The sequence below is a fragment of the Gavia stellata genome, chromosome 23, assembly GCF_030936135.1.
Source record: "Gavia stellata isolate bGavSte3 chromosome 23, bGavSte3.hap2, whole genome shotgun sequence".
NCBI classification, from domain to species: domain Eukaryota; kingdom Metazoa; phylum Chordata; class Aves; order Gaviiformes; family Gaviidae; genus Gavia; species Gavia stellata.
This window is the reverse complement of record NC_082616.1, coordinates 7,360,387-7,383,409: the sequence shown is the minus strand read 5'-3', so window position 1 is coordinate 7,383,409 and position 23,023 is coordinate 7,360,387. Positions and strand designations below refer to the sequence as shown.

The 23,023-nt window shown below is 38.5% G+C and overlaps 1 protein-coding gene across 1 annotated transcript in view; it reads left to right on the top strand.

Moving 5' to 3' along the window:
* The window catches only part of PLCB4 (phospholipase C beta 4), a 130,015-nt gene that overhangs the window by 15,819 nt on the left and 91,173 nt on the right, over positions 1-23,023 (top strand). The gene's annotated exons all lie outside the window — the stretch shown is intronic.

Here is a 23,023-nt window from a genome sequence, read left to right as displayed (position 1 = left end):
TCAAATGCCTGCTGCACAATATATCTTTGCAAGCCCATACAGACTGTGTCCGGTTTTGGTACCTCCCGCTGTGCTGTGAGATAGGTTGCAGGTTGCCAGATATCTGTTGTACTTTGGGACAGTGCCAGTGGGATCTGCAGGTCTCTCCTGCAGATGCATGAACCCATATCCCATGGGAACGTTTTTCTCTTCCATCAGCCATCTGGACCTCTTGTAGGCAGACTTGATGAATTGCATCAGACAGGTAAAGATACCTGTGCTTCCGTGAGCAGTATGGGAGCGTATTTCCAGCATGCCACTTTCTGATTGCCTGCCTGCTTGTCTCCCAGCAAAGGTCTGGGCTATGTCTGGGGCTCCAGAGGATCATTCATTTTGGATGTAAAACTGATGAGATGCCAGCACTCTACAACAAAAGCACAGATATGAAAATTCCCTCCAGTATCTTACCCTGAGTACTTAAAACCCTTATTGAGGCATTGTCTGCTGTGTTTCCTGCTTTCTGCAAGATGCTTCCAAGTTTCCAACTAATGTTTTTTAATTATTATTATTGTCTTCATAAGTTGTGACATGAATTTTTCTATAAAGTGACAGCCAGGCTATGAGGCAGATGAAGCTGCCTGTCCTAAACACTGTGAGGAGTGAGCATGTTGTCAGCTGTCTCTCTTATTAGTCATCCTTAACATTAGATCATTTTATCAGTTGAATAACTTTAAGACAGATTAGTCTCTGAAAAGATTGTTGGAAAATTGATCATTGGTTAACCATGGGTTTTAAATACTTGAGAGGTTTCTGCAAAGAGAAGAGGAAAAATTCATGTATCGTGGTGTCTAGGGTAAGAAATATGGAAATCTTTGAAGTGAGGATTATTTAAACTAGGAAAAACTCTTCCAGGGTGAAGGGTAGCGAAGCACTTGAATAGGTTGCATTCAGAGATCTGCGAAACTGCCTGAAATCAGATATTTACTGACTTACTGTGATTTAATGTGTCAGTCATTTATTAAAACTAACAGCTGTGTCCCTTTGCCCAAGACTTGTAATCTTCTAAATTCTTTAGAAACAATTACATTTTGCACAAAAATTTTAATATGGTTAACTAACAAAATAATGAGGTATCTCAAAACAGTCTCTGTGCATTGAATACTGCAAATTTTATATATGTATTATATCTTTATATATATGCATGCATGTATATATATAAAATCTTAAAACCTGCTGTTAAGACACAGGCCATTTCAAATATGGTTAGCAGCACATAGGAAGATAAATCTTCCTGATTACTTTGGACCTTTTAGTCACTAAATGTCAAATTTCGAAAAGCTTACTCATTTTATAGCGAGAAATAATTTGAAGTAAAGCTACCCAAAATCTAAGATCTTGTCTTGTAGCAGAAGCTGTACTTGTTAACTTTTCCAAGCATGTAGAGGACACAAGAGTTTATGCTGAAAAAAATCAGATTAAAATGAAGCTAGTGTTTATTCTTCATAATTGTAGTTCACCACTAGTCACATCTTTTGCAGCTGACCGTCACTTTGATATGTTACTATACTTGATGACATCTTCATATGGATTTTAATCTGCCCTTTTAAGTCTGCCCAATCTGTTTGTATTATTCCCCCTATGTTAAGGGATCACTGCAAATAGGAGTAGGAGACTTGCTACCCTTAATATGGCTGAAGCCGTAGTTTCAAGCAATGACCATTCTGGTAAAGCACTCACAGTAAGAGTATCTAATAAAGGTGATTTAATATAGAGGGAATTACAAAGCGAAATTACAAAGCTAAGCAAAAGTCTTACTATAAATTACGGATTCCTCTGCGGCATTTAGATTGTGAATATTTGGAATGTATCTCCGGAAAATGGTTTTGGATCCAAGCATATTCAAAGCATGGAATAAGAATGAATGAGAAACCTGCAAGTGAACATGAAAATATTGCAGATCCAAAATGATGACATTATCAATTTTAGTTTGGCTTAACTATTAGAAATTACAGTTTTACTAGCTATGATTGAAGAGTACCAGAATGAAGTAGAAGCAGGGTACTTATTTAACTTTTAACCTGTGTGATAATGGAAATCTGTTAGATATTTCTGTGGGCATAATTCCTAAAATAGATTGGGTTAAATTCTGGCCATTTCACTAAACTTATTGTTGTTGGTGGTGGTGTTATTATTATTATATACCTGTGCTCCTGTGGAAGTGTAGTCCATAGTTTCAAACATGTATACCAAGTAGCTGTATATATCTAAATGAGCAAACTTCTCCCAGCCGGTGACTTGGGTATGTATAGATGCTTAACTGAAAGCACAAATGTAGTAGTTGTGCAATGTCAGATTAGGTGTTCTGGTGAAAATAGACCCTCTGGTATATAAAATTAATACCATTACACATCTGGTGGATGATAAATAAAATTATTCTCTTAGATCATCTCTGTTTTTCTGCCATTCATAGCCTTTTTCTTGTCTGTGAGAGGGGTCTGTTTTTCTGGGGAGATTTCCGACCATCTGATGAACAATGCTGTATATAGTCAAGATTTTTACTGTATTAGAACTTGATTTTTAAATCCTGAAGAGATTTAAAGAGGAATTTTTCCCTTCTACCTCTTCATCTTCCTTTGTTTTTTTAAAGGAAGACTTGAATGTATATACAATATGCTGAAAATTAAGATAAAATATCAAATGGTGCTTTTTTAATACAAGATCGCTGATTACTCCTGCTGTATACATAAATTTTAACTTTAAGAAGCTGATTGAGTATATGTCAGCATATGTTAAAAAAAATAAGATTAGCAGTCTGTGAAAAAGGTAAAATTGTATTATTTATTGTAAGATTTGGGTGGAGAAAATGTCTTTGAATTCACTAGCATTGTGTAATATTTTCAATTTATTTTTTGGTTTTTGGCTTTACCATTTATTGCTATTTTCTGCCCATCAGAAATCTGTTTCAGTGTGTTTCAATAAATAACGTAAGACTTAAGCATGGATTTTGTCACTATGTGTTGCTATGAAGCAGAAGAATGTTATGTTACACAAGAGTAGGAAATGAAACAAGTTAGCTTTATTTTTTTCTCCCTTCTTTCTCAGAGGTAGTATTAAACATGGCACTATATGTAAGAAGAGTACACATCAGGTGTATACAACAAGAATTTATCACCAGGAAGAAAAACAAGGTGAATGAAGATGTTATGTAAGATCACCTTGCTAATCTTCAAAAAAAAAAAAAAAGTATTACTTCTCAGTGCCTGTTAACTAAACTACATTCTCTAATCCTGAAACATTTTTCCTTTGTAAGATGCAAAGAAATAAGATTCTGTGATGTTAAAAAGGGGTGATTGTGTAGTGAATCCAAGACTGTACTCATGTTATTAATTATCTTTAATCAAGTTTGTCCTGATGTTATCCACAATGCACAGAAACCTTCCTTAAGTACCGTCACTTTCAGTTCATTCTACCAATATTCCTCACCGTTCTCCTGGTTTTCTGCTTATTATATCTAGTTAATATTGATATTAACAATATCTATTCCTGTTGCTTATTCTTTATTATTGGTTATGTACAAGAAAATAGTCCCCATGAATGGATTTAGCAGAACTTGAATCTCTAGGTTCTGTATGTTTTGAGGTAACATTCCATTGTATTCATCCTACATGAAACAGGCAATGCAATTTAGTAAGGCTTGCTAGTAAGGCATAAATTCCATTTCATTAAGCAGGTGGGACTGCCCTGGGAGGAAAATCGAAAGCTAGACCAGATCATCTGTTTCTTTGTCAGGTTATATGTCCACTGAGTTTTCAGTCTGTGTGACATTTTACAAGTATGTTTTCTTGTCATACTTTAAAACAGTGTTCTGATGCTGAACGAAAAAATATTTATTGACTGTATTTACACTGAAACTGGGCAAAGGCCTTTATAAATGGTATATAATTAAGAGCTGAGCAAAATTTTCACAGCCAAACCAAATTATATTGGCTGATCTTTACCTGGAGATTTCCCAGGTTCATGATTCTGTATCCAGCATGCCCCTGTCCTTCTGACTGGGTCTATGTTCTTTTTTTCTTTTTTTTCATCTTTTTTTAACCTAAAAGCTGTCTTTTGTGCAATTCATTCTGCACCCATCGCAAATGTTTGGCAAGCAACTTTTTTCCTCCTCCATCACAAGATGAATAAAATATAATTCTACTGATGCTTCAGATGGCTTGTATCACTTGAGATATGCAAAGAGCCTCAGAGTACATGACACTGATGAGAAATGTCTGTTACTGCTAGAGCTTCAAACTCTTCATGCAGCCAGAGCTGTATGAAAACCATGCAAGCTAACTGCTCAAGAAGTACCCAAAAGGAGTAACTAAAATTTGTGTGTGTTTGCATTCATTTATTTGTCTCCGATCTTAATGATATTTCAGAGACAATCAAGTCAAATTTCCAAGTTTTATTTGCAACCATGTGGAAGATGGATGCAGAGATTCTTGCTTAATCATGTGCTGTCAAGGGCTTTGGGAGAAGCAGAAAATGTTGTGAAACTTTTGATGAAACTGAGTATCTCACACGGGGTGATACTGGCTGATCCTCTGCCAGCAGAATGATCGGGACTTGCATCCTTTGCACATCCCAGGTGTCCCACCATCCCACTCCTGTCCCATTGTTGGGAGGGCACTGGCCTCTTCCCTGAAGTTGACTGAGCATTTTTATTTCATCTCTGTATGTTGACTGTTACCATTTATAATTGTTTGCTTATGTCTTTTACAGAATAAGAAAAAAATAGGTTTGACATGCCATTCGAGATGTTCTTGAGATGGATCAGTTGAACCTAGCAAGTGGGTTGCTTACATTGAAATATTGCTTGCAAATGCCTTATGGGGCTCTCTTGGTTCCTTCCTAAGTAGTATATAAGATGAAGACAGGTTGGAGTCAGTGGGGAAAAATGCATACTTTTTCACAGTTGAATTTGCTCCAGTTTCCTGATTTTCAGTTTCAACTTAATCCTTAAACAATGGTTTTATTGAAGTAAACTTTGAATTTTAAAGGCTAGAGTACAAACCTGGGGTTTGGATTTCACCTGTTTTGCTGAAGTAATCTTACCTTGTAGTGCACCTGCCTGGAGAGGCTCATAGTTGGGAGACAGGAATCTGTTAGAGACCTGTGTTTTCACCGTCTTGATATGTTACGTAGGAGCAGGTACTGTTTATGTGCTGTGAAAATGAGTATTACAGCAATACTGCTAGTACGGAGTAATTTATGGAGGATTCAGTAACTGCAGGCTGTTATTCTGAACACAGACAAGTGTTACTGAAGAGTCTTTGAGAATATCTCTGATTGCTTCAAAGATTGCTTTGTGATATTTTAAGGCTTTCAGCCAGCCTGTTTTGAGTGACTGTAAATGTACTGCGGAACAGCATTTGCACTAGAGTGTTTCAGCAGAAGGTATGTTTGCCCTACATAGCATAATGGGTAGAAATCCCCAAGATCCCTGGGCAAGCACTAAATGAGCTGGAAGCAGCCTAGCTGTAGTAACGTTGAGCTCTGCGTGGCTGAGAAGCAGACTAAATTAACCTGCACGGTGAGGTTGCTTCTAGCACCCCAGAAGGCATGACAAAACACTGCCAGCTCAGAGCTGACTCGCACATCTACATGTTACACTGCACATCGTAAATGTGCCCACTGAAGGCATCAATAAAACATTTATGTAGTCTGAGCTGCTTTTTCTCTGTTACCAGCTTGTGTATTAGGTATACCTGATCTTTGACCAGTGTTACCACTGAGGGACCACCTAGTTCCAGTTGGAAATATCTCTTAACTCATGCCAGAAGATTTTTCTGTGTGAACAAAATGGTGGATTGAGGCATCACGTTCTCCAAGAATCCTCTGTACTCTTGATTGAGGAAAAAGGGGATGTCTCTTAATACCCATGTGCAAAAAAAAATGGAAAAAAGTCTTCATTTTTATAATTATTTTTTTGTTTTCTTGTTTAACATTGACTGAAATTTTAAAGATGTAGCACATGTTTTTCAAGAATATTTTTATAAACAGCATTGAGTAAACTGGTCTTATGGCATATCATCTCTAAAGCAGGTCTGTGGGGGCATGTCTTAATTTCAGCCACAGGTATGATTACAGAGTGGGTGGCTTTGCTCTGCAGTGTAGTATTGCTGATTAGACTTTGTTCCTCGAGTTCAAGTTGCGTCAAATGCCAGAGACTGCAGTCATAGGGGTTCAGGTAGCATGGCTGGAGCTCTTATTCGTAGTTGGGCCTTTTTGTTAGCTTTAGATCTTGTGGCAGTTTTTACCCTGTTATATAAACGTGGCTTATATGCTGGTTTCATATTTCTGCTCCGAAACAAAGTCACACCTTCTAAGAAAGGTAGGTTTGGACAGAAATGACATTACCTTGTGCGTATCAGGACCCAGTCTGAAAGCAAAATGAAGTCTGCTTTCTTTAATTGTGACAGACAACTGTCCGTTACAGAAGCTTGAAAAGAGTGGCCTTTGTTTCCTAGACCTGATAGTTCTGCCACAGATGGGTTTGCCTGAGTAACTTACTCCTTGTCATGTGTGTGAATTTGGATTTCTGACGGAAAGTGCACTTTCACCTGCGTGATCTTATATTCAACCTGATTTTCAAGTATTGTCATCTTGAACTTTAAAATCAGGTGGTTCTTTAACCATAGTTTCAAAACTAAACAAAGAATAAATTTTGTCCGTCTTTGTTCCGCTTAATAGTTCTGCTATCTGTTTCTTTATGTTCACACTGGATTTATTTAAAAAAAAGTAGCTCTTGAAAATATGTTTCAGCTTACCAGCTATGGTAGCTGTAGCTGTGGGTTTGCTTTTTTACATTACAGTAAGCAACATTAAACAGCTTTGTCAAACAGGTAAGTTTCTACTTGAAGCAGAGTTTGCAGTCTGTTGTAAAACGTACAGAAATAGCAAACTGGTTTGAGAATTGCTAAATTGGACCAACAGTCCTGACAAAATGGACTGCAGAGGATCAATGCTGAGAGAAAGCATACTCAAAGTCAACCAGTTTTCAAAATCACAACGGTCTTCCCCAGTAGTGTGTGTAAGACCAGCTTGGCTGGCCCAGTATCACAGTTTGCTGCCACCAAAAAAGTTGGTGCTCTTGCTTCTCTGAGCCACAGACTGCCAGTCTTTCATTTGTGCTGGTTCCAGTTGTGACTCAACTCCTGTGTGACTGGGGTACAGTGCACGAAGGTAGCAAATAACAAGCGAATAGCTTTCCACCACCATACAGAGATGAACTGGCTAAGCTGGGATCACTCAGGCTAGCAGGAATGGGATCATCCAAAAGGAAGCAGAAGCGAGGGTTTGGGACCAGCTCTTTTCAGTGAGAGAGAGTTGGATTGGGTCCTTTTATTCGTCCCTGCTCACTCCAAAAGGGCTCGGTTTTTTGCTGGCACTCTGAACAAGCAGTTGTGTGCTGCGTTTTTCTGGTTTTTCTGCAGTTGAGGTTACTCTGGTTACCTCTGATAAGTGGTTGTCTCCAGCACACGCTGATAACAATTAACTTGGGGACAGTGGTGTCCACTGCTCTGCCTGTTTACAAAGCTAATGGGTATCTGTGCCCATAATGTGGTTAATCAAGGACACTCTGAGGTGGGCACAGTTAGCTCACACTTTCTTACACACAAATCTTTATGCATGCTAGTTTGCATACTGCAGTGAACGATATTATTGGTTAACCCTTAACTAGCCCATGCTGTTGAGATTTTGGAGAAAATGGTAGAAAAGCAACTTTGTAAGGGAAAGCTGTAACTATAAAATCTGTTCGTTCTGCTTCTGTGCCAGCCACTTCTGTTTCAGGAGAGGCAGTAGCCTCTCTATTCCCTGTGCTGCTTTTGTCTCCCATCCAAAAAACCCTTGCCAACAACCTGGTATCTCAGTAAGCACAGCCTGGGTGTCTGCCTTCAGGAGGCTTCTGCCAGCTGCTCAGCATAAAAAACTTGCAGACCACTCTGTGTTACTCGGGATGGCATAGGCCTTTCCAGAGAAACACCAGCTGGGCCTATTCCCTTTTCCCTACATGTGCCATTTCACTCAGATGCCCAAAGGAACTGTGCGTATAAGGACCGAAGAAGGGATTTAATTCAGCAGTGCCATGATTATGCAAAGCACCCTCTGACATGGATGGGAACTGTACAGAAACAAAGATTGCAGGAGAGTGTGCTGACAAAATGAAAGATTTATTGATCTAAAACCTATATTAATATTTATTTTTAAAAAAGGCATACAAAAAACCCCCAGCTTGCAACCTTCTTGATCCAAGCTTTCAACTTGTATGCATAGTTATTTCACAGAAGACTCATTTTAGACATTGGCACCTTGCTCAGTCTGTTCTCCGAGGTATAGTGTAGTTGTATAGTATCAGAGTGCTTCAAAAACAATAAAATCACCTTCCCTCGTGATGCTGAAAAACCCCATTCTTGCTTTTAAGAGAGGGGAACATTGTGACTTGCTGAGGAAAAATAGTATCTTAAGGAGAATGGAAACCAGAAGCGCTCAGTGGTGGGCCAGTACTTTTGCTGTACAGATCTTTCTGCCCACAGTTTTTTAATGTGGAAAAGCTGCCATTTTCTTCCCTGCGAACAACCTTCCCATAGATATTCCCAAGCCCTTGGCTGCTCTCCTGTGGAGTGGTCAGTTGTCTCCTCTTCAACTCCCCTGACTGGCAGTGCACTTTATGGTCCAATCATAGAGAACAAGAGTGAGTTAGGGTCTTGGATGAGGATGAAGAGTGTTTTAAACAAAAAACTATCCTCAGGCTGTTAAGACTGGCAACAAATGGGGTATAGGAAGATGTGAAGTGAGACTTTGATAGAAGATTTGACAATCCAGTTGTGACTGTGCCAAAGTGATGTTTCTGTCACATCACATTGTCCATTAATTCTTTTGGCAAGTTGTATTTCCTATGGGAGTCACCTACAAGGAGTGGTGTCCAGGGATAGTGTTTCTTCTCAAGCTTTGTCCGTGGTATGCAGCTTAGTTTCCAACAGGCAAGTCGCACATGCTGACAAGAATCAGATGCACCTGTTCCTTGACCATGACCCACTCCACAGATGCAGATTTATAGAGCCTAAAAAGAAAGGGCTGAAAGGTGTGTACCAGTTGAGCTGGGTAATTTCACTGCCAAAGACATTTTTAGCATAAATTGTGTACTTGCGTCTAAGTTTAGAGCGATTGTAATTATGTCAGAAGTTTTGTTATACAAAAATAAGCAGCTGCTGAAGACTGAGGGCAACTAGGGACCACAAAGCATTGAATGCACTGATTCACATGTGGTAACACTTTTTCTAATGTGCCTGTTGGGATTTCTTACCTAAACTCTACCTTTTAGTGCCTGCTTCAGCAAAGCATCTTGCTCTTTATCAATCTTAACAGAGCTTCAGTTATTTTTCTGCTTTTCTTGTTCACTGGACTGTGAGAAGTGCTCTGTCATCTTTTTTTCCTCAACAACATCTGCACTTGCAAAGCAACACTATGCTGTATTGTATGTATATACGGTGTGTATATTTTTCACATTTCGCTGGGCTCGTCTCTAAAATCTCAGAAGATTTCTAAAGATACCAGAAATGCATTTATTGTATGTATGCAGAAAGTGTGGTCTGCAGAAGTACAGCATGCACATTATTGTGCTTACCAAGAAAGGAGCAAAGGGGTTTGCTAGCCAAGGGCAAAGAACTCTTTTCTTTAAGCTTTCAGTCAAAAAACAGTCTAGACATTTTTATCACATTAAACAGTCTGGAGCATTTAATAGGTATGTGACAGGACAAAAAGCAGTCTGAAATAGCTGACCAGTCATCTTATGGGAAAAGCCTTCTGGGCCCAAGATTTTATTCTTTGCAATGGTAATTATTATGCTGGAAATGCTTAACGGTGATACATGAAGCAGTGCTGGTTTTAGAAAGTAAGGGTAACATTTTAACATGTCTGTGGGGTCTACTGTGCTTTGCATGTGACACTGCTCTTGATTTTGATGGGCACTGTACTTGATGAGCGTGTGTGCCACTTTTTACCAAGTTGTAGGAGGACAGAGTGGATAGCGGCAGCATTAGTTAAGCCCTGCAGAGCATTTCGGTGTGTACAGCCAGTGCAAATGGCAAAACATTTTCTTTATGTCTCTGCTAGGGTCCCTTTATGAGTTTTTATGGTCACATCTGTTGACTTCCATCGCATCTGATGGCTTCCAGACAGACTCCTCTGCCTTTGACCTCCACCCTCTCATCTAGAATCAGTTCTTTCACCTTCCCAGGCATTTTGCCCATGCGTCCCTTGATTTGTCTGCAGCATAGGGGAATGCTGAGCTCTTTGTCTCCAGGAGCCCTGCCATCCCCACTCCCAAGCTATCACAATAAATAACCCCACTCTGCTATTGCCTGGAATGTTGGCACTGTTCTTGCCACTTCTTTATTATTTACCCCCCGCACATAGACACCAGCATTTTGATTTGGTGGTTGTCCTTAGTGTACATTCCACCCTGTTTCTTCCTTTCCAGCCTTATTGCAGAAACCCAGCTTCATACTTGGAATAATCTCTAAAAATAGCCTTGCTATGCGATCCCAAACCATTTCCATTTCAGCTATTCCAAACTACCCACTGTTCTTTTCTAGCGTTGTGAAAATACTTCCACCTTCCCTTTTCATTTTAGCTGTACTGGCCTGCTCGGGCACTTCATTGTTCTGTCGAAGCGCACATCAGTATCAGGCATCCCATCCTTGCTTTCTGCATTTTTTTCTATTGTTAGTTCCCTCCTTCTCTTTTCAATTCTTGTGCTTTTCCCCACACATCTGTTTCATTTCTTTCTCCCCTAATGGTTGTCCGGAATCAGGAATGTCTGCATGTTCCAGCGTGATGTGCTTTCCAGGGAGAGAAGAGAAAGTGCCCCTTATCTTCCTGCCTACGTGAGCGTGTTCCATTACGTACCTGCCTCAGCATGAGGGCAAAGGTATCCTCTGCTCATACTACGTGTGTCCCTTTCCACCTCAGTAGAACTGGGTCCCAGCAGCAGGTGACAATAAAGAACAGCGATGAGGAGGCTTGGAGAGGTACCAGCTCCCCCTTTTGTTTCCTGCTGTTCAACACTGAATTGCGTCTCAACATTAGGAATTCAGAGAAAGTCAGTCCCTTGACGCTGGTGTCTCCAGTTGGTAGAGAAAAATCTGAATAAATTGAACGTCTCAGCATGCTGTGAAGCCTGCTGTTTATTATGAGATGTCAAGTAAGTGTTCAAAATAGTCTGTGAACGCCAGCATGCCGTACCAGCACTCCTGACTGGCAGACTGGCTCTCCTTTTTGTCTCCATACTGGACAAATAGGTTACATATCAACACTTTTATTTTTATCCCTTTTGGAATACTGTGTCAAATCATCCATTTGGAGCAATACAAAAATTGAAATACCCTTCCTCCAGAAAATTTCGTAATATATTACGAATAGCTGAACATGCCAAAATGCATCCAGCAGGAAGATTGGGAGAGGCTGCAGGCTTGGAACACTCTCCCACCCCTCCCTTTAATAGTTGGTATGCCTGGTTTTGCCCCATTTTTTTAAACAAGTACATTAATATTCAGAAAGACATTTTAAGGACATTGTTCTCAAGTAATGTAAACAACTGAATACCTTAATAACGAGTGTATTAGCACTCTGAACTGTTTTATCAGATAAACTTATCTCACATCTCTCACAGTCTCATTTTACCTCAGAGCCAACAACCATCAATTCAATAATGACTGATGTGACAGGAAACATAGCACAATGTCAAGAGAGTTGTTTCAATATCTCATTAGTAGAAACATATATGCAGATTGCACTGTTTCTCTGAGGCAGGAATTAGTGAAAGAGGCTGTGGTGCCATGTTTTATGCATCCTCGTCTTCCATTTATAGTTAACTATGAACATATCAGCTAAAGGATTGGTGACATTTATTTTTTATACTTGGTCTTATTACCTGCACAATCTTTCCTATCCTGTTTCCATTGCTTTTAGAGCTTCTGGGCAGTGGCACAACAGCCACTTAAAAAGAAATCTGGCTGAAACAAATTTTCCAGAAATGCTTACTCTGCCATCTACCTACGATAAAGAAGTAATGACAATAACAAAGTTCAGAACCAGTCGCTTTTCCTCTTGAACCTCTAGGAAATGAAAGCTATAAATAGCTGATAACCCCGTGTATCTCAAACATGGCTGTCTGTATTTGGACAGCTGTCCTGCTGGAAAGAGGGCTTCTAGATTTCCAAACTATAGGCAGCATTTTATTTTTAGCCTTGCCTAGTTGTGATACATTGTGTTTAGAACTGTGGCAATCTCATCTTCAGAAAAATGACCAGTTATTTATTAATGAGTTAAAACTGGATGTTATTGGTGATTAAACGTGTATGACATTAATAACTTTTAGCTCTGGGACACCTTGCTGTCAGTGCTTTCAAACTCTTTATATAGATAAATAATTAGCGTCACTAAGTGTGTAATTAAAACAAGTCTTGCTAGCCTCATTTTTTAGAGGGGAAAAAAAGAAACGGCAGTGTCCATCCAGGACTCCAGAGCAGCCCGGCTAAACGTCAGCTGTAACCCAGATAGAGCCCTTGACTCCCAGCTAGCCCAAAGGGGCTGTGTTTTTCCTGAACAATTGGTAATGAATGTTGTTTCTGCATACAACAGGGTAGAATGTTTGGGAGTGAGGAAAATAGACAAGCTGAACCTGTACAACAGTGTTTAGGCCGGGTAGTTTATGATTATTTTTTCCCCATCTGTTAAATGTCATTCCGATTCATAGATCTACTTTTTTCACAGTAATGTTGAAGTGCACACCATGAGCGCCACGTGTCTCTTTTCCTGATACTGACTGGGCGGAATCAGAGAAAGAGCCTTTATTAAAGACAATTAGTATGTTCTGTTTCTTTCTGTTTTTTCTGTGATTTGAACCTGAAATCTTAGCAGAAAAATGAAGTGAAACCAACCAACCATTAACGCTGAAGCTCTGAGGGAGCTGCAGTCTGCTCCAGCCGGGCATTAGCTAGGGCAGGTGAGAGCTGCCCTGCTGCTGCCCTTGCTTGAGCTCGAGTTGTGTCACAGAACTGAGGAAGGAAGAAAGGCTGCGCCTGCAAAACTCTGCTACCTAGGATTTGGATTTACTGCAGCCACTGGGGCTGGGGGCTCAGAAGGGTGATGGATAATTTCCATTTCAACCAGCTGATAAGGCCGTGCCTGCATTCCCCTACCTCCTGGCTGAGACTTGGGGCAGGGCGTGAGCCAGCATGTGAGTGAACAGGATAACAGGACATAAAGGGTGATGAAAACAAGGAAAAGGGTATCAGGTGCAAGGAAGAAAGGAGTACTGATCAAATGCAGATACTAGGTCTATGTTTCTTGCTTTTCATTCCATATTATCTTCTCTTGTTTAAAGAAGGGGATAGAAAATGCACCATCTCTAGGGTGTGAGGTGGGTGCTGAGATGAAATCTGAGCAGCATTATGACTTCTAAGATAGAGAGAAAGATTTTCTGACCAGTGCCATGGGTTAAATTGCACAATGGCAGTCACCCCGAAAACGTATAAAAAAACCCCTGTATCTTCATGGTGACTGTAGTTTGTAGGCTTTATCCAGGGTACCAAGAAATTTGTAATTAATTCAAACTTCCAACAAATATCTACTTTTAACACACTCCCAACTGTCGAATAACGAATGCAACTTTTTGATATTAATGCATTTTAGACCACTGGAACAATTGCCAAAGAAGATCACCTTTGCTTTGTCTGAAGTTTTAAGCCAGCAATGTGGCTCAGTCCTGTTTTCTCAGAAATCATCTACAAAATTGGTCAGAATTGAACCCTGCAAATGATAATGTCACTTTCCTAATTCTATATTTATAGTAACGTCTATGTTTCTCACAGCTTACTAGTTTTTAAAATATCTGTATATTTTGAGCAAACTCATATTAAGTCATGTCAAAACTTTAATAAAGTTTCGTTTGAACTAAAGTACCTGAGCGCAGAAGGGATTATTTCAAACACACAGAGATTTAGAAGTTATTACAAAAATGTGATCTTGACCTTTCATTACATTTTATTAATACAAGGTCTGAGTCTGTGTCATTGTTTGGAAACAGACAACTGTGCCCTCAGGACGTGGTCCTGGAGCAGCTGATATTTGTAGTTTGTTTTATTTTTGTTTGAGGTACTAGCTTGTGTTATTTCCAAAATTTTTCCTTGCACTTAAAAATGAAAGACTGCCGATATTAATCTGGTTTGGAAGTTTGTGTTACCTTTTCTATGATGTTTGTAGTTAATAATTCGGTATTAGAATTTTGCAGTTGTTTTATGTCCTGGGATCCCTGAATTCTTGCATTCATAACAGGATTGATGCTCACTTAGGCTTATTTGGTGTTTACCTGTTCTCCCACGTGAATTCTTGCTAGGAATTTAATTTCAAACACTTATTTAGGTCTTCCTATCACATTAAAATACAGGAATCACTTCTGCTTGAGATCTTTTAGAGCACTAAACCCCAAAAAGAGGCTAAAAAGAAGAAACTGAAGTTCTAAATGTCAAAATCGCTCATGATTTTAATTAAAATAATTGAGACAAATCCTTTTAGGTACACCCTTGTAAAGTGAGAAACATTACTCACTGACTTAAAAGATGTGTTATCTGTCAGCTACAGATTAAACAACAACACTAGAAATTAAGTACGGTATTAATTGCCCAAAAACCATATTGAAGACCCTGGGGTTTTTTTAATAAATCTGACAAGTCCTTTTCCTTTAGGGCTCATTGCTGTAATTATACAAGGCGGAAAGAGATTTTACAAGACTGTAAAGAGAGAATTTGGGTTTAAGTAATTCAGAAAATACTTGAGATGTTTTGCAAGTGCTGCATGTTTGTGATATATTGTTTGAACACTGTCTCCAGTTGAAAGCTGCAGAGTGAAGTAATTAAACTTAATAAAAGTCACTGCTGGTTAAATCAAGATACATTGTATACATACATCACATGCTTTAGCAATTCAGAAAAGATCCTGATGACTATTACACAAACCATTGCTTTCCTCAAAGTCCAATTCGTTCTCTATTACTGCCTGGGGAGGAGATGGCTTCCAGGAAATGGAATGTTTGACATTATACTAAAAATAAATCTTTAACATCTCTAACACTTCTGCTTAACTAAAGATAAAACTGTGGCATTGTCTACGTTTTTAGACAACTTAATTTTATATATGGTTAGTGTTTATTGTTGGAATGAGACAAAACAGGGAAAGTTCTAGGGAAAGGTTCTTCATCATATGCTCATGTTATGAAATGATGTTCACAAAAGCAAAAAGTTACTGTTAGATGGATACTGAATAATACATGTAAATGAAAATAAATTGTCATTTATTGTACCTTTTGATGAGTCAGATTGTCAATTAGCACCATTATGAGCATGTCCCTCCTGAAATCATCCCTTGGGAAGATCCGTGCCTTTCCCCTTCCCTTTTGCCTTCACTGGTAGAAAATTGAAAATGTGAACACCAAATTTTCTATCACCAGAAGGAAAGAACAATAAAAATAACTTTTAACTTATTCAGTATAGTTTATCGTTTTGTATGTATGGTTCATTATTTTTTAACACTTAAGTTTTTACTAAATTCTAGTTATGATAGCTCTGCATTTTGGCTTACTGTTCAAATCATACTTTTCCTAGGAATGTGTATAGATTAGTTTCTGTTATTGCTGTAGGAGTTTCCTTGTGGTCTACGAGTAAAAACTTACCTTTTTATTTTAACACTTTGCTGTTGAAATTGCCAAGTTGCTTTTGTTTATCCAGGCATTTCAAGTGGCACCTATCTAAAGGCTCATTTTGGTCAGCGAGCGAAGCTAATAACGTTAGTTTACAATGGTGGCACGCAAGGACTGATCCCAATCCCATCACAAGTTATGTGACAAATCCAGATTACTTCAGTGATCAAGTTGGATCAATTCAAAAGGGAAAAATCTGCTCCAGTGACTCTGTGTTGTTGCTGAGTGTAGAGATAATTTGCCTTCTCAGGACTACAAGTATTTGTTCTGAGGATGAGATGGGTTAATTGTCTTTCTGTTTTTCAGTGGCATGATATTCGTGCCATCAAATTTAGACTCCTTAATAGAGTGGAAAGGCAGACCCTTAATTTAGGTTCAGATGATTCAGCTCCATTGATGAAAGAGGCAACCATGATCAGTGGGACTAACATTTGAGCAGGTGACAAAATTAGATGGTTTTGTTGTTACTGGTATTGGTTTGTTTTCTATTTTTGGGGGGAATTTGATAGTTACTCCATGACATACAAGCATTTCTCATGTTGGATTTTCCTGCTGATTCTGTGTTAGTATTAGTCTGATTAAGATGTCTTTTAACATTATGACCACAATCGATGTTTTTTATTTTTTCTTTGCAACATAAAAGAGTATATAATTTGTAAGAAATAAATGGTCTATTTCTTGCATCGCATTTATAGAATATGTAATGTTTGTTGTATCACATTTGTTTTTGAGAATTAATGAACCTTGAGTTTATAGTGACTTCTGTGGAAGTTCATTCTTTCACAATTTGGAAATTTTCTTTTTTCTGGAATATTCCTGATGCTGCTGGAAACACTTGTTGAAGATTATTTTGTAGGAGGTTTGTGTGTGTGTGTGTGCAGGGTTAAGTTATTGGCCCGTGCTGTGTAAGCCAAGCTAATAATGCACTCCAGATTTTTTGCCTCAGTTCCTGTTAGGCAGGCTCCCACTAAATCGATTAATTTAGAAGTTTGTGAGGAATTAGACCTGAGCGAATAATCTGACTGAGAATTTTTCTGTAATGGCTTGATTTAATTATATTTCTAATTATCAGAACATGATCTTGTTATACTGTTGCAAATGTACCAGAATAAGTTTATTTACATAACCAGTATATCTCTTTACATACCATTCACTTCTCAGAAAGGGGAATGCCCCCCCCCCCCAAAAAAAAAAAAAAAAAAAGGATGGGTGGTAAGCACTTATGGCAGGTAATGAGAGTTTTAGAGTGAATGGGAAGGCTGGGAAATCTGTAGACATTAAGAAACTAAGAAGGCCATAGGGCAAAGAGAACATCTAAGGAAACTGGGAGGTCATGTTTGGGTCCTATGGTCTATCCTAGGAATTCTACTTGTTAGAGATAGTGGCTGTCATCACAGGTGATGACTGAACCACAGTTCGGACCTTAAGTTAAGGCAGGAGCATCTCATTTTCAGCGCTGTGGTGTAAGCAATTGTTGTTTTCTGCTGTCAGCAACAGATACACTCATTTCTTAGCCTGAAGCAGAGCTCTGCAGTGGGCAACCTCACTGAACTTGTGTGAAATGCTGAAGAAGAGGTTAGTTAAGAGGTTCGTAAGTAACTACAAGAAGTGGTTTTGGTCTTGTTTTGGTCTAACCTCTTAGCTGCCCCTGCATGCCAATGCATTCCAGCAATTAAAACGAAATAGAAAATGAGACAAAATGGAAATTGAGGCCATTACTAGACAATACATGTTCAGGCGCCTGAGCTCTGTTGTCTGTCTCTTGTTGCTTGTGGACCTTGTTTTTGGGAGAACTGTTTTAACTTGCTTGCATTAGCTGTGGCAATAATACATTTAAAAGTAACCTGCTGAAAAAGCACTCTTTTTAAAAAAGAAAAAAAAAAGAACTAGCAAAATTTGACCATGGTCTGGAGAGCTGTGAAATCTTGGAATTGCTTTACAGTATAGTGTGGATACTTTAGAAATTCAGCAGTGTGGCTCTCACCGTTACTTTTTACATAGGACTTACACTGTAGTGGCTTTTATTTTCTAAATTTTCTTAAAACTTACTCTGAATTTTAAGTTCTAGTGTAGAAACCAAAGTTTTGTATTTAAAACACACCCAGTTTCTGTATTTTGCATATGGTAATACTGGTACATTTACAACCAAATAAATTTGATACTGAGGAGTAAATGTATGAAGATGTGAGGTTTTTTCCTGTAAATCTTTAGAAACAATTGTAGTATTTTAATATGAATGTACTTCAGAGCCTCGTTAAAAAAATTCAGTGTTGCACTGCCTTGGACAGCTAGTTTCTCACTCTAGTCCACAACACTGCAGGTAGACTTTCTGGACTGGGATGAACTCCATAAAAAACCCTAAAAAGTTATAGAGGTCTGCAGATGTAGATCTGGTTGTGTTTGTTATGAAGAATCTTGTTTACCAAAGAGGAGTGGTGGTGAAGGATATACGTACTTCAGCGGGGGAAAGAGTAGGAAATACATTAGTTTTATTTTTTTAAAAATTGCTTCCTTGTATCTGTAAGAAAAATAAATATGCCTGGGCAAGATTACTAAACTCAGCGTAGTGCTCTGTGGGTGCTTATACATCGCCCTTGAAACCCACAGAGACAGTAACTGGTGCAGGTTTAGGTGGTGTGATTCAAAGAGGTAACTGGTGAAATGGCAAACACAGAGTGCAGAGCCTCCTTGCTTTTCACTCAGCAAATAGTGATTTGTTGCAGAGGCAAAAATAATAATTACTAAAAAAAATTTTAAAGTATTGTTTTAGTATTCGGGGCTAAGCAAGCTGCGGAAACTGTGAGTTACTGTGTTTTAGCCTGGGGGGATCAGCTCTAAGGAATACTGGCGTCCTTTCCAACAGTGTCTCAATGTTGACAGGATGTTTATGGGATCCAAGGAGTATCCTATCCATCGCGCTAGCCAGCCCTGTGGGTTAGTTTAGAATATCACCTCTTTCCCCAAACATTTGTCTGCTTTGTATTAACAGAATCCTTTCCTCCTCCTGTTCAGCCACACCTTGTCCTTCTTTTGGTCAAAGAATGAAAAAACCCAGGATTTATAGTCCCTCCACCCCCCACACCTCAGATTTAGCTTAGTACAGCCAAGCTTACAAAAGAGTAAGACTTCCGTGTTAAATAATGCTATTCTGGATATGGTTAATTTTGTGTCCTCACTCTTTGGGTACTCCAGGTGAATCCAAAGGTGTTTTTTTTCATGTGATCCAAATCACATATTCAGGCATAAATCAGTGCTGAAAGGAAGGGAGATAGTTCAAAAGGCATTTAACTGCACTTGAGAGACTTCACCTACTTCTCCCTCTGGTCATTGATTAAGTCCTGAGGTGTATTTTATATGAGTGTTCTTTCTGATTTTGTGAACAGTATGTATTCAGAGGCATTTTTATACTTTAAGAACTCTAAAGCAGTGAGAAGATTTTGATTTTAATTTTTAAAGGCTGTTTAAAAGTTTTAAAATTAAAATTTTACTGTCTTTAAATTTAGTTCCTAAATATTCTCTATCTCCCAGTTGAATCTTCACACATTTCATTGTTATTAAATTTCTTTAAAGAGAGTAATCTTGATTGTCATCATAGTGAGGGTATATGCATGCATATATTTGCAACCATATGAATGTTAGAATATCATGTTCGGGTTTGGTGGGTGGGTGGGGTTGTTTCTGTTTTTTACTTTCTTTGAACAGCTTAAAATTTTCTGAAGATTAACAGAGCTCCAAAGAGTGACAGAGCAATATCTTGTATTTTATTTTGGTGATCTTAAAATCTAACAGGGTTACAGAATGGATTTTTGAGAGGCATGTAAGAAATGTGAGAGACTGAAAAGAGCTTTTCTAAAGGCAGAGAGAATTTTCTTCACCTTCTGCACACTGCCAAAGCATATGGCTTAAAAATCTTGTTTGTTACAATTCATCTGACTCCTTGCTACATGTACTCAAGCCATCTTTCCCTCACACTTCATCTGTCTCAGTTCATCTGTAAACTGTATTGACCTGTGAGAGAGCAGAGCTAGAGGAGAGATTGGTAAGATCGTAAATAACAATGAGCTTGAGTCCCTGAGACAGAACTTGATTCCTTGATAAATTACGAGCGATCAAGCATGTTTTCTTGCAGCTAAATGCAAGGTTATGCAAATAAGAAGAAAGACTGTAATTCTGGTTTGTATGACAGAGGGCTGTGCTGGGCTACGGTGTCCTGGTCCAGACCCCTGATTTCAGAAAGGCAGCTGGGAAAGTGGAGAGGGCTCAGGCTGACTCCAAGATTTGAAAAATGTGCATTGCAGCAGAAACTGAAGAGCTCAGTCTATTTAATTTAACAGTGATGAAGTAACAAGACAACTTCATCATACTTTGTGAGTACCCAGACAAGAAGATATCTGTAAAGGAGGGTTTTTTACAGAGCTGTATTTCTGTGACTGGATGATGAACTCAGCAAAGTTCAAATTGGTAATGAAGTGCATGTTTTGTAGTGCTAAGGTAATTAGTCTTTCTGAAAGATAAGTGTCTGTTCAAGCACTCTTTGCATCCAGGATTCAGAGTGCCAAATGGTGGATGGAATGTTATGACGTGTCTTATTCAGGAGTTCAGAGCAGTTGCAGAGCTTGTAGGTTTTAAAATCTGTGTCTGTATGGGGTTCAGTGTAAGTAAAAAAGGGTAAAGGCCATGTATGTAGGCTAGGGACTGTGGAAGAGTATTCTTCACGGTCTTAAAAGTGTCATCACATTTCTTATGATCTAGCACAGAACACATCTGCTTTTCCCGGAAGGACCTCACGTGCTGGCAGCATATATTGCTGCATGAACTACCTGTTGTATTTGAAGTAACTTTTCTTCTTGGGAACATTCTGATGGTAAAAGTCATTTAAACAGATAAGGGAATGGTCAATATGCCATAAAAATGGAGTGTTTATCACTTCAGGTGTGTCTGTTTTAAGTTTCCTTTAAATCTGAGGGATGCTTTTCCAAGACCTTTGAGCATTTGTTGTATAGTATGGGGTTTTGTTGGTACTGGTTTCAACTTTGCTGTTAACAAAGCCTGTGAAGTCAGAAAACAGCTTTCTGAAGCTGCATTTCTCTAAATGTAGCTTTGCTGTAAGAACAAGCACTAAGTTTTGAAGGTGGTGTGATTTTAGTGAGCTACTGTATGAGCTGTATAGAACAAGATGCCATCATGCTACTGCAATGGGATGGCTGTCCTATTATGCAGCTTCCTCCATGGAATGAGGAAAAAGCAGCTCTATGCTGATCTAAACTGGAAGAGACCCTACAATTACAAGTGTATTTAAAAAAAAAAAAAAAATCAATAATTTGGCACATTCCCTGAAAGGATGTCAAAACATCTCATGATCCTCATGAGGAAGATAGTATTACTCATTCACAGAATGGTAAGAGCCAAATGCACAGGGCTGGCAAAACGAAAAGGGAGCTTTTTATGAGATGCTAAATGTAGCTGATCGCTTCTTGGCCCTAGTTCCTTGTCCTCTATTTTGTTCAAAGCTCTCTTCATCGGAAAAAAAAGTACACATAAGTAGTCTTAAATATTGTTTAGCCTCTTTTTTTTTTTTTTTAATTGGATAGTACAGGTATGTTATTTTGAGTTTTCATCCTGTTTTCAACAGAAGTGAACACTTAATGGTGAGATATATATATGTAACTGTCAAAGTGTATTTTTGATAGTTATGGAGAATGAATTAATTTATCTTATTCCTAAGGCTTTGGAAACGTGATATGTATTTTTGATATTCCTGTATCAATGATCAAAGAAGGGCAGGAGATAAAGAGATGGGCAGCATCAAAATGTATTTTGCATTTTTTTAGTAGTAAGGATTTTTTTTTCAGTAGAGAACTATCAAAGTAACTGTTCTTAAAGCCGGTGTTGGACAGAGTCTTTTAACAGTGTCCTCAGAATTCTTTTGTTCTTGTTCTTTTTCTTGTTTGATCCTTTTTGATACGAATGAAAACAAAACAGAGAAGGAGGATACTACAGAAGTCTTTAATTTTTTTTTATTTGCATCTATTCTGGGTTTAAAGTTCAGTCAATGTAGACATTTCTGTCTAAGAACATTGTGGAAGTGTTGTTACCTAATTGGTAATATTTTAATCTGCTATTCAGAGTTTTGGCATGCAAACACTACAAAGATGGTTTGTGTAGCATAGATTACACAGACTGTCATGCTTTCCCTTGAATTTTATGTATGCTTTTTGTTCTCACTTAGACAAATTTTGTTTGGGCTGGCTGCCTGCACTGTAACGGAGTAAGAACTGTACTGGTTATGCTTAGCCCTGTATCGTGCTGCTAGAGATGGTCAATAGTAGATGAACGTTGTCAGAGGAGGGCTAGGGCAAGCAGACAAAGACAAGGTAAGGCGGTGTTTGCCTGGGAGATGGGCAGTAGCACATCGGTCAGATTATTGTGACCATGTGCTGTATTCAGCCTCAGTATACCATTTCACAGAATGATTTGCTGACATCTGTAAGTCAGTCTTGCATTCCTGCTGCCAAGTGTATTCCTTCTTGTGCAAGACTTTCTGGTCCAGTGTATAAAGGAATAACCAAGATGTGTGTCCTTGATGTCATTAGTAAGCAGGAACAACTCAGATGCACTTTACTTCAGATAAAATGTACTTCAGTATTTCAGAGTATGTAGTTGGGACATTTTCTGGTGTAAAGCAGCATAACCTAGAAGGCGCCAAGGTGTTGGAAAGGATACTGAACAATTTGATAGTCTTTATTGTAAGGTTCATATGTTATGGCTTCTGTATTATATTCTAAATTAAGTTTTGTTCACATTCCTGAACTTGCAGAAATGCACAATACTACTAGCTAATTTTATTTAATGTCCTATATCCCTAAACAGTGGGTTTCGCCTATGAATTTTGACCTATATATTATCCATATCTTGAGATATGTATAAAATGCCACTGAAAATATCCAGGACTTTATTTAATATAAATGGATTTTGAAATACAGAACACAGGGGAAAGATATGGTTTGCCTACATAGTATGCAATTTAGAATGTTAAAAAAAAATAAAAATCTGTCTGTGTAGGATCTGATGTTGTCCTGTATAAAAGAAGCACTCATGTATATTACAGGTTGTGGTATTCTGTATCACGTGGGGCTGTGTTAATCCCAGCCTCATTATACTCTAGAAGTGATATAGCAGATATTTAAACTAAAGCAGTATTACAGTGCCAGAACTTTGTCAAATAATTGAGTTCAAACACAC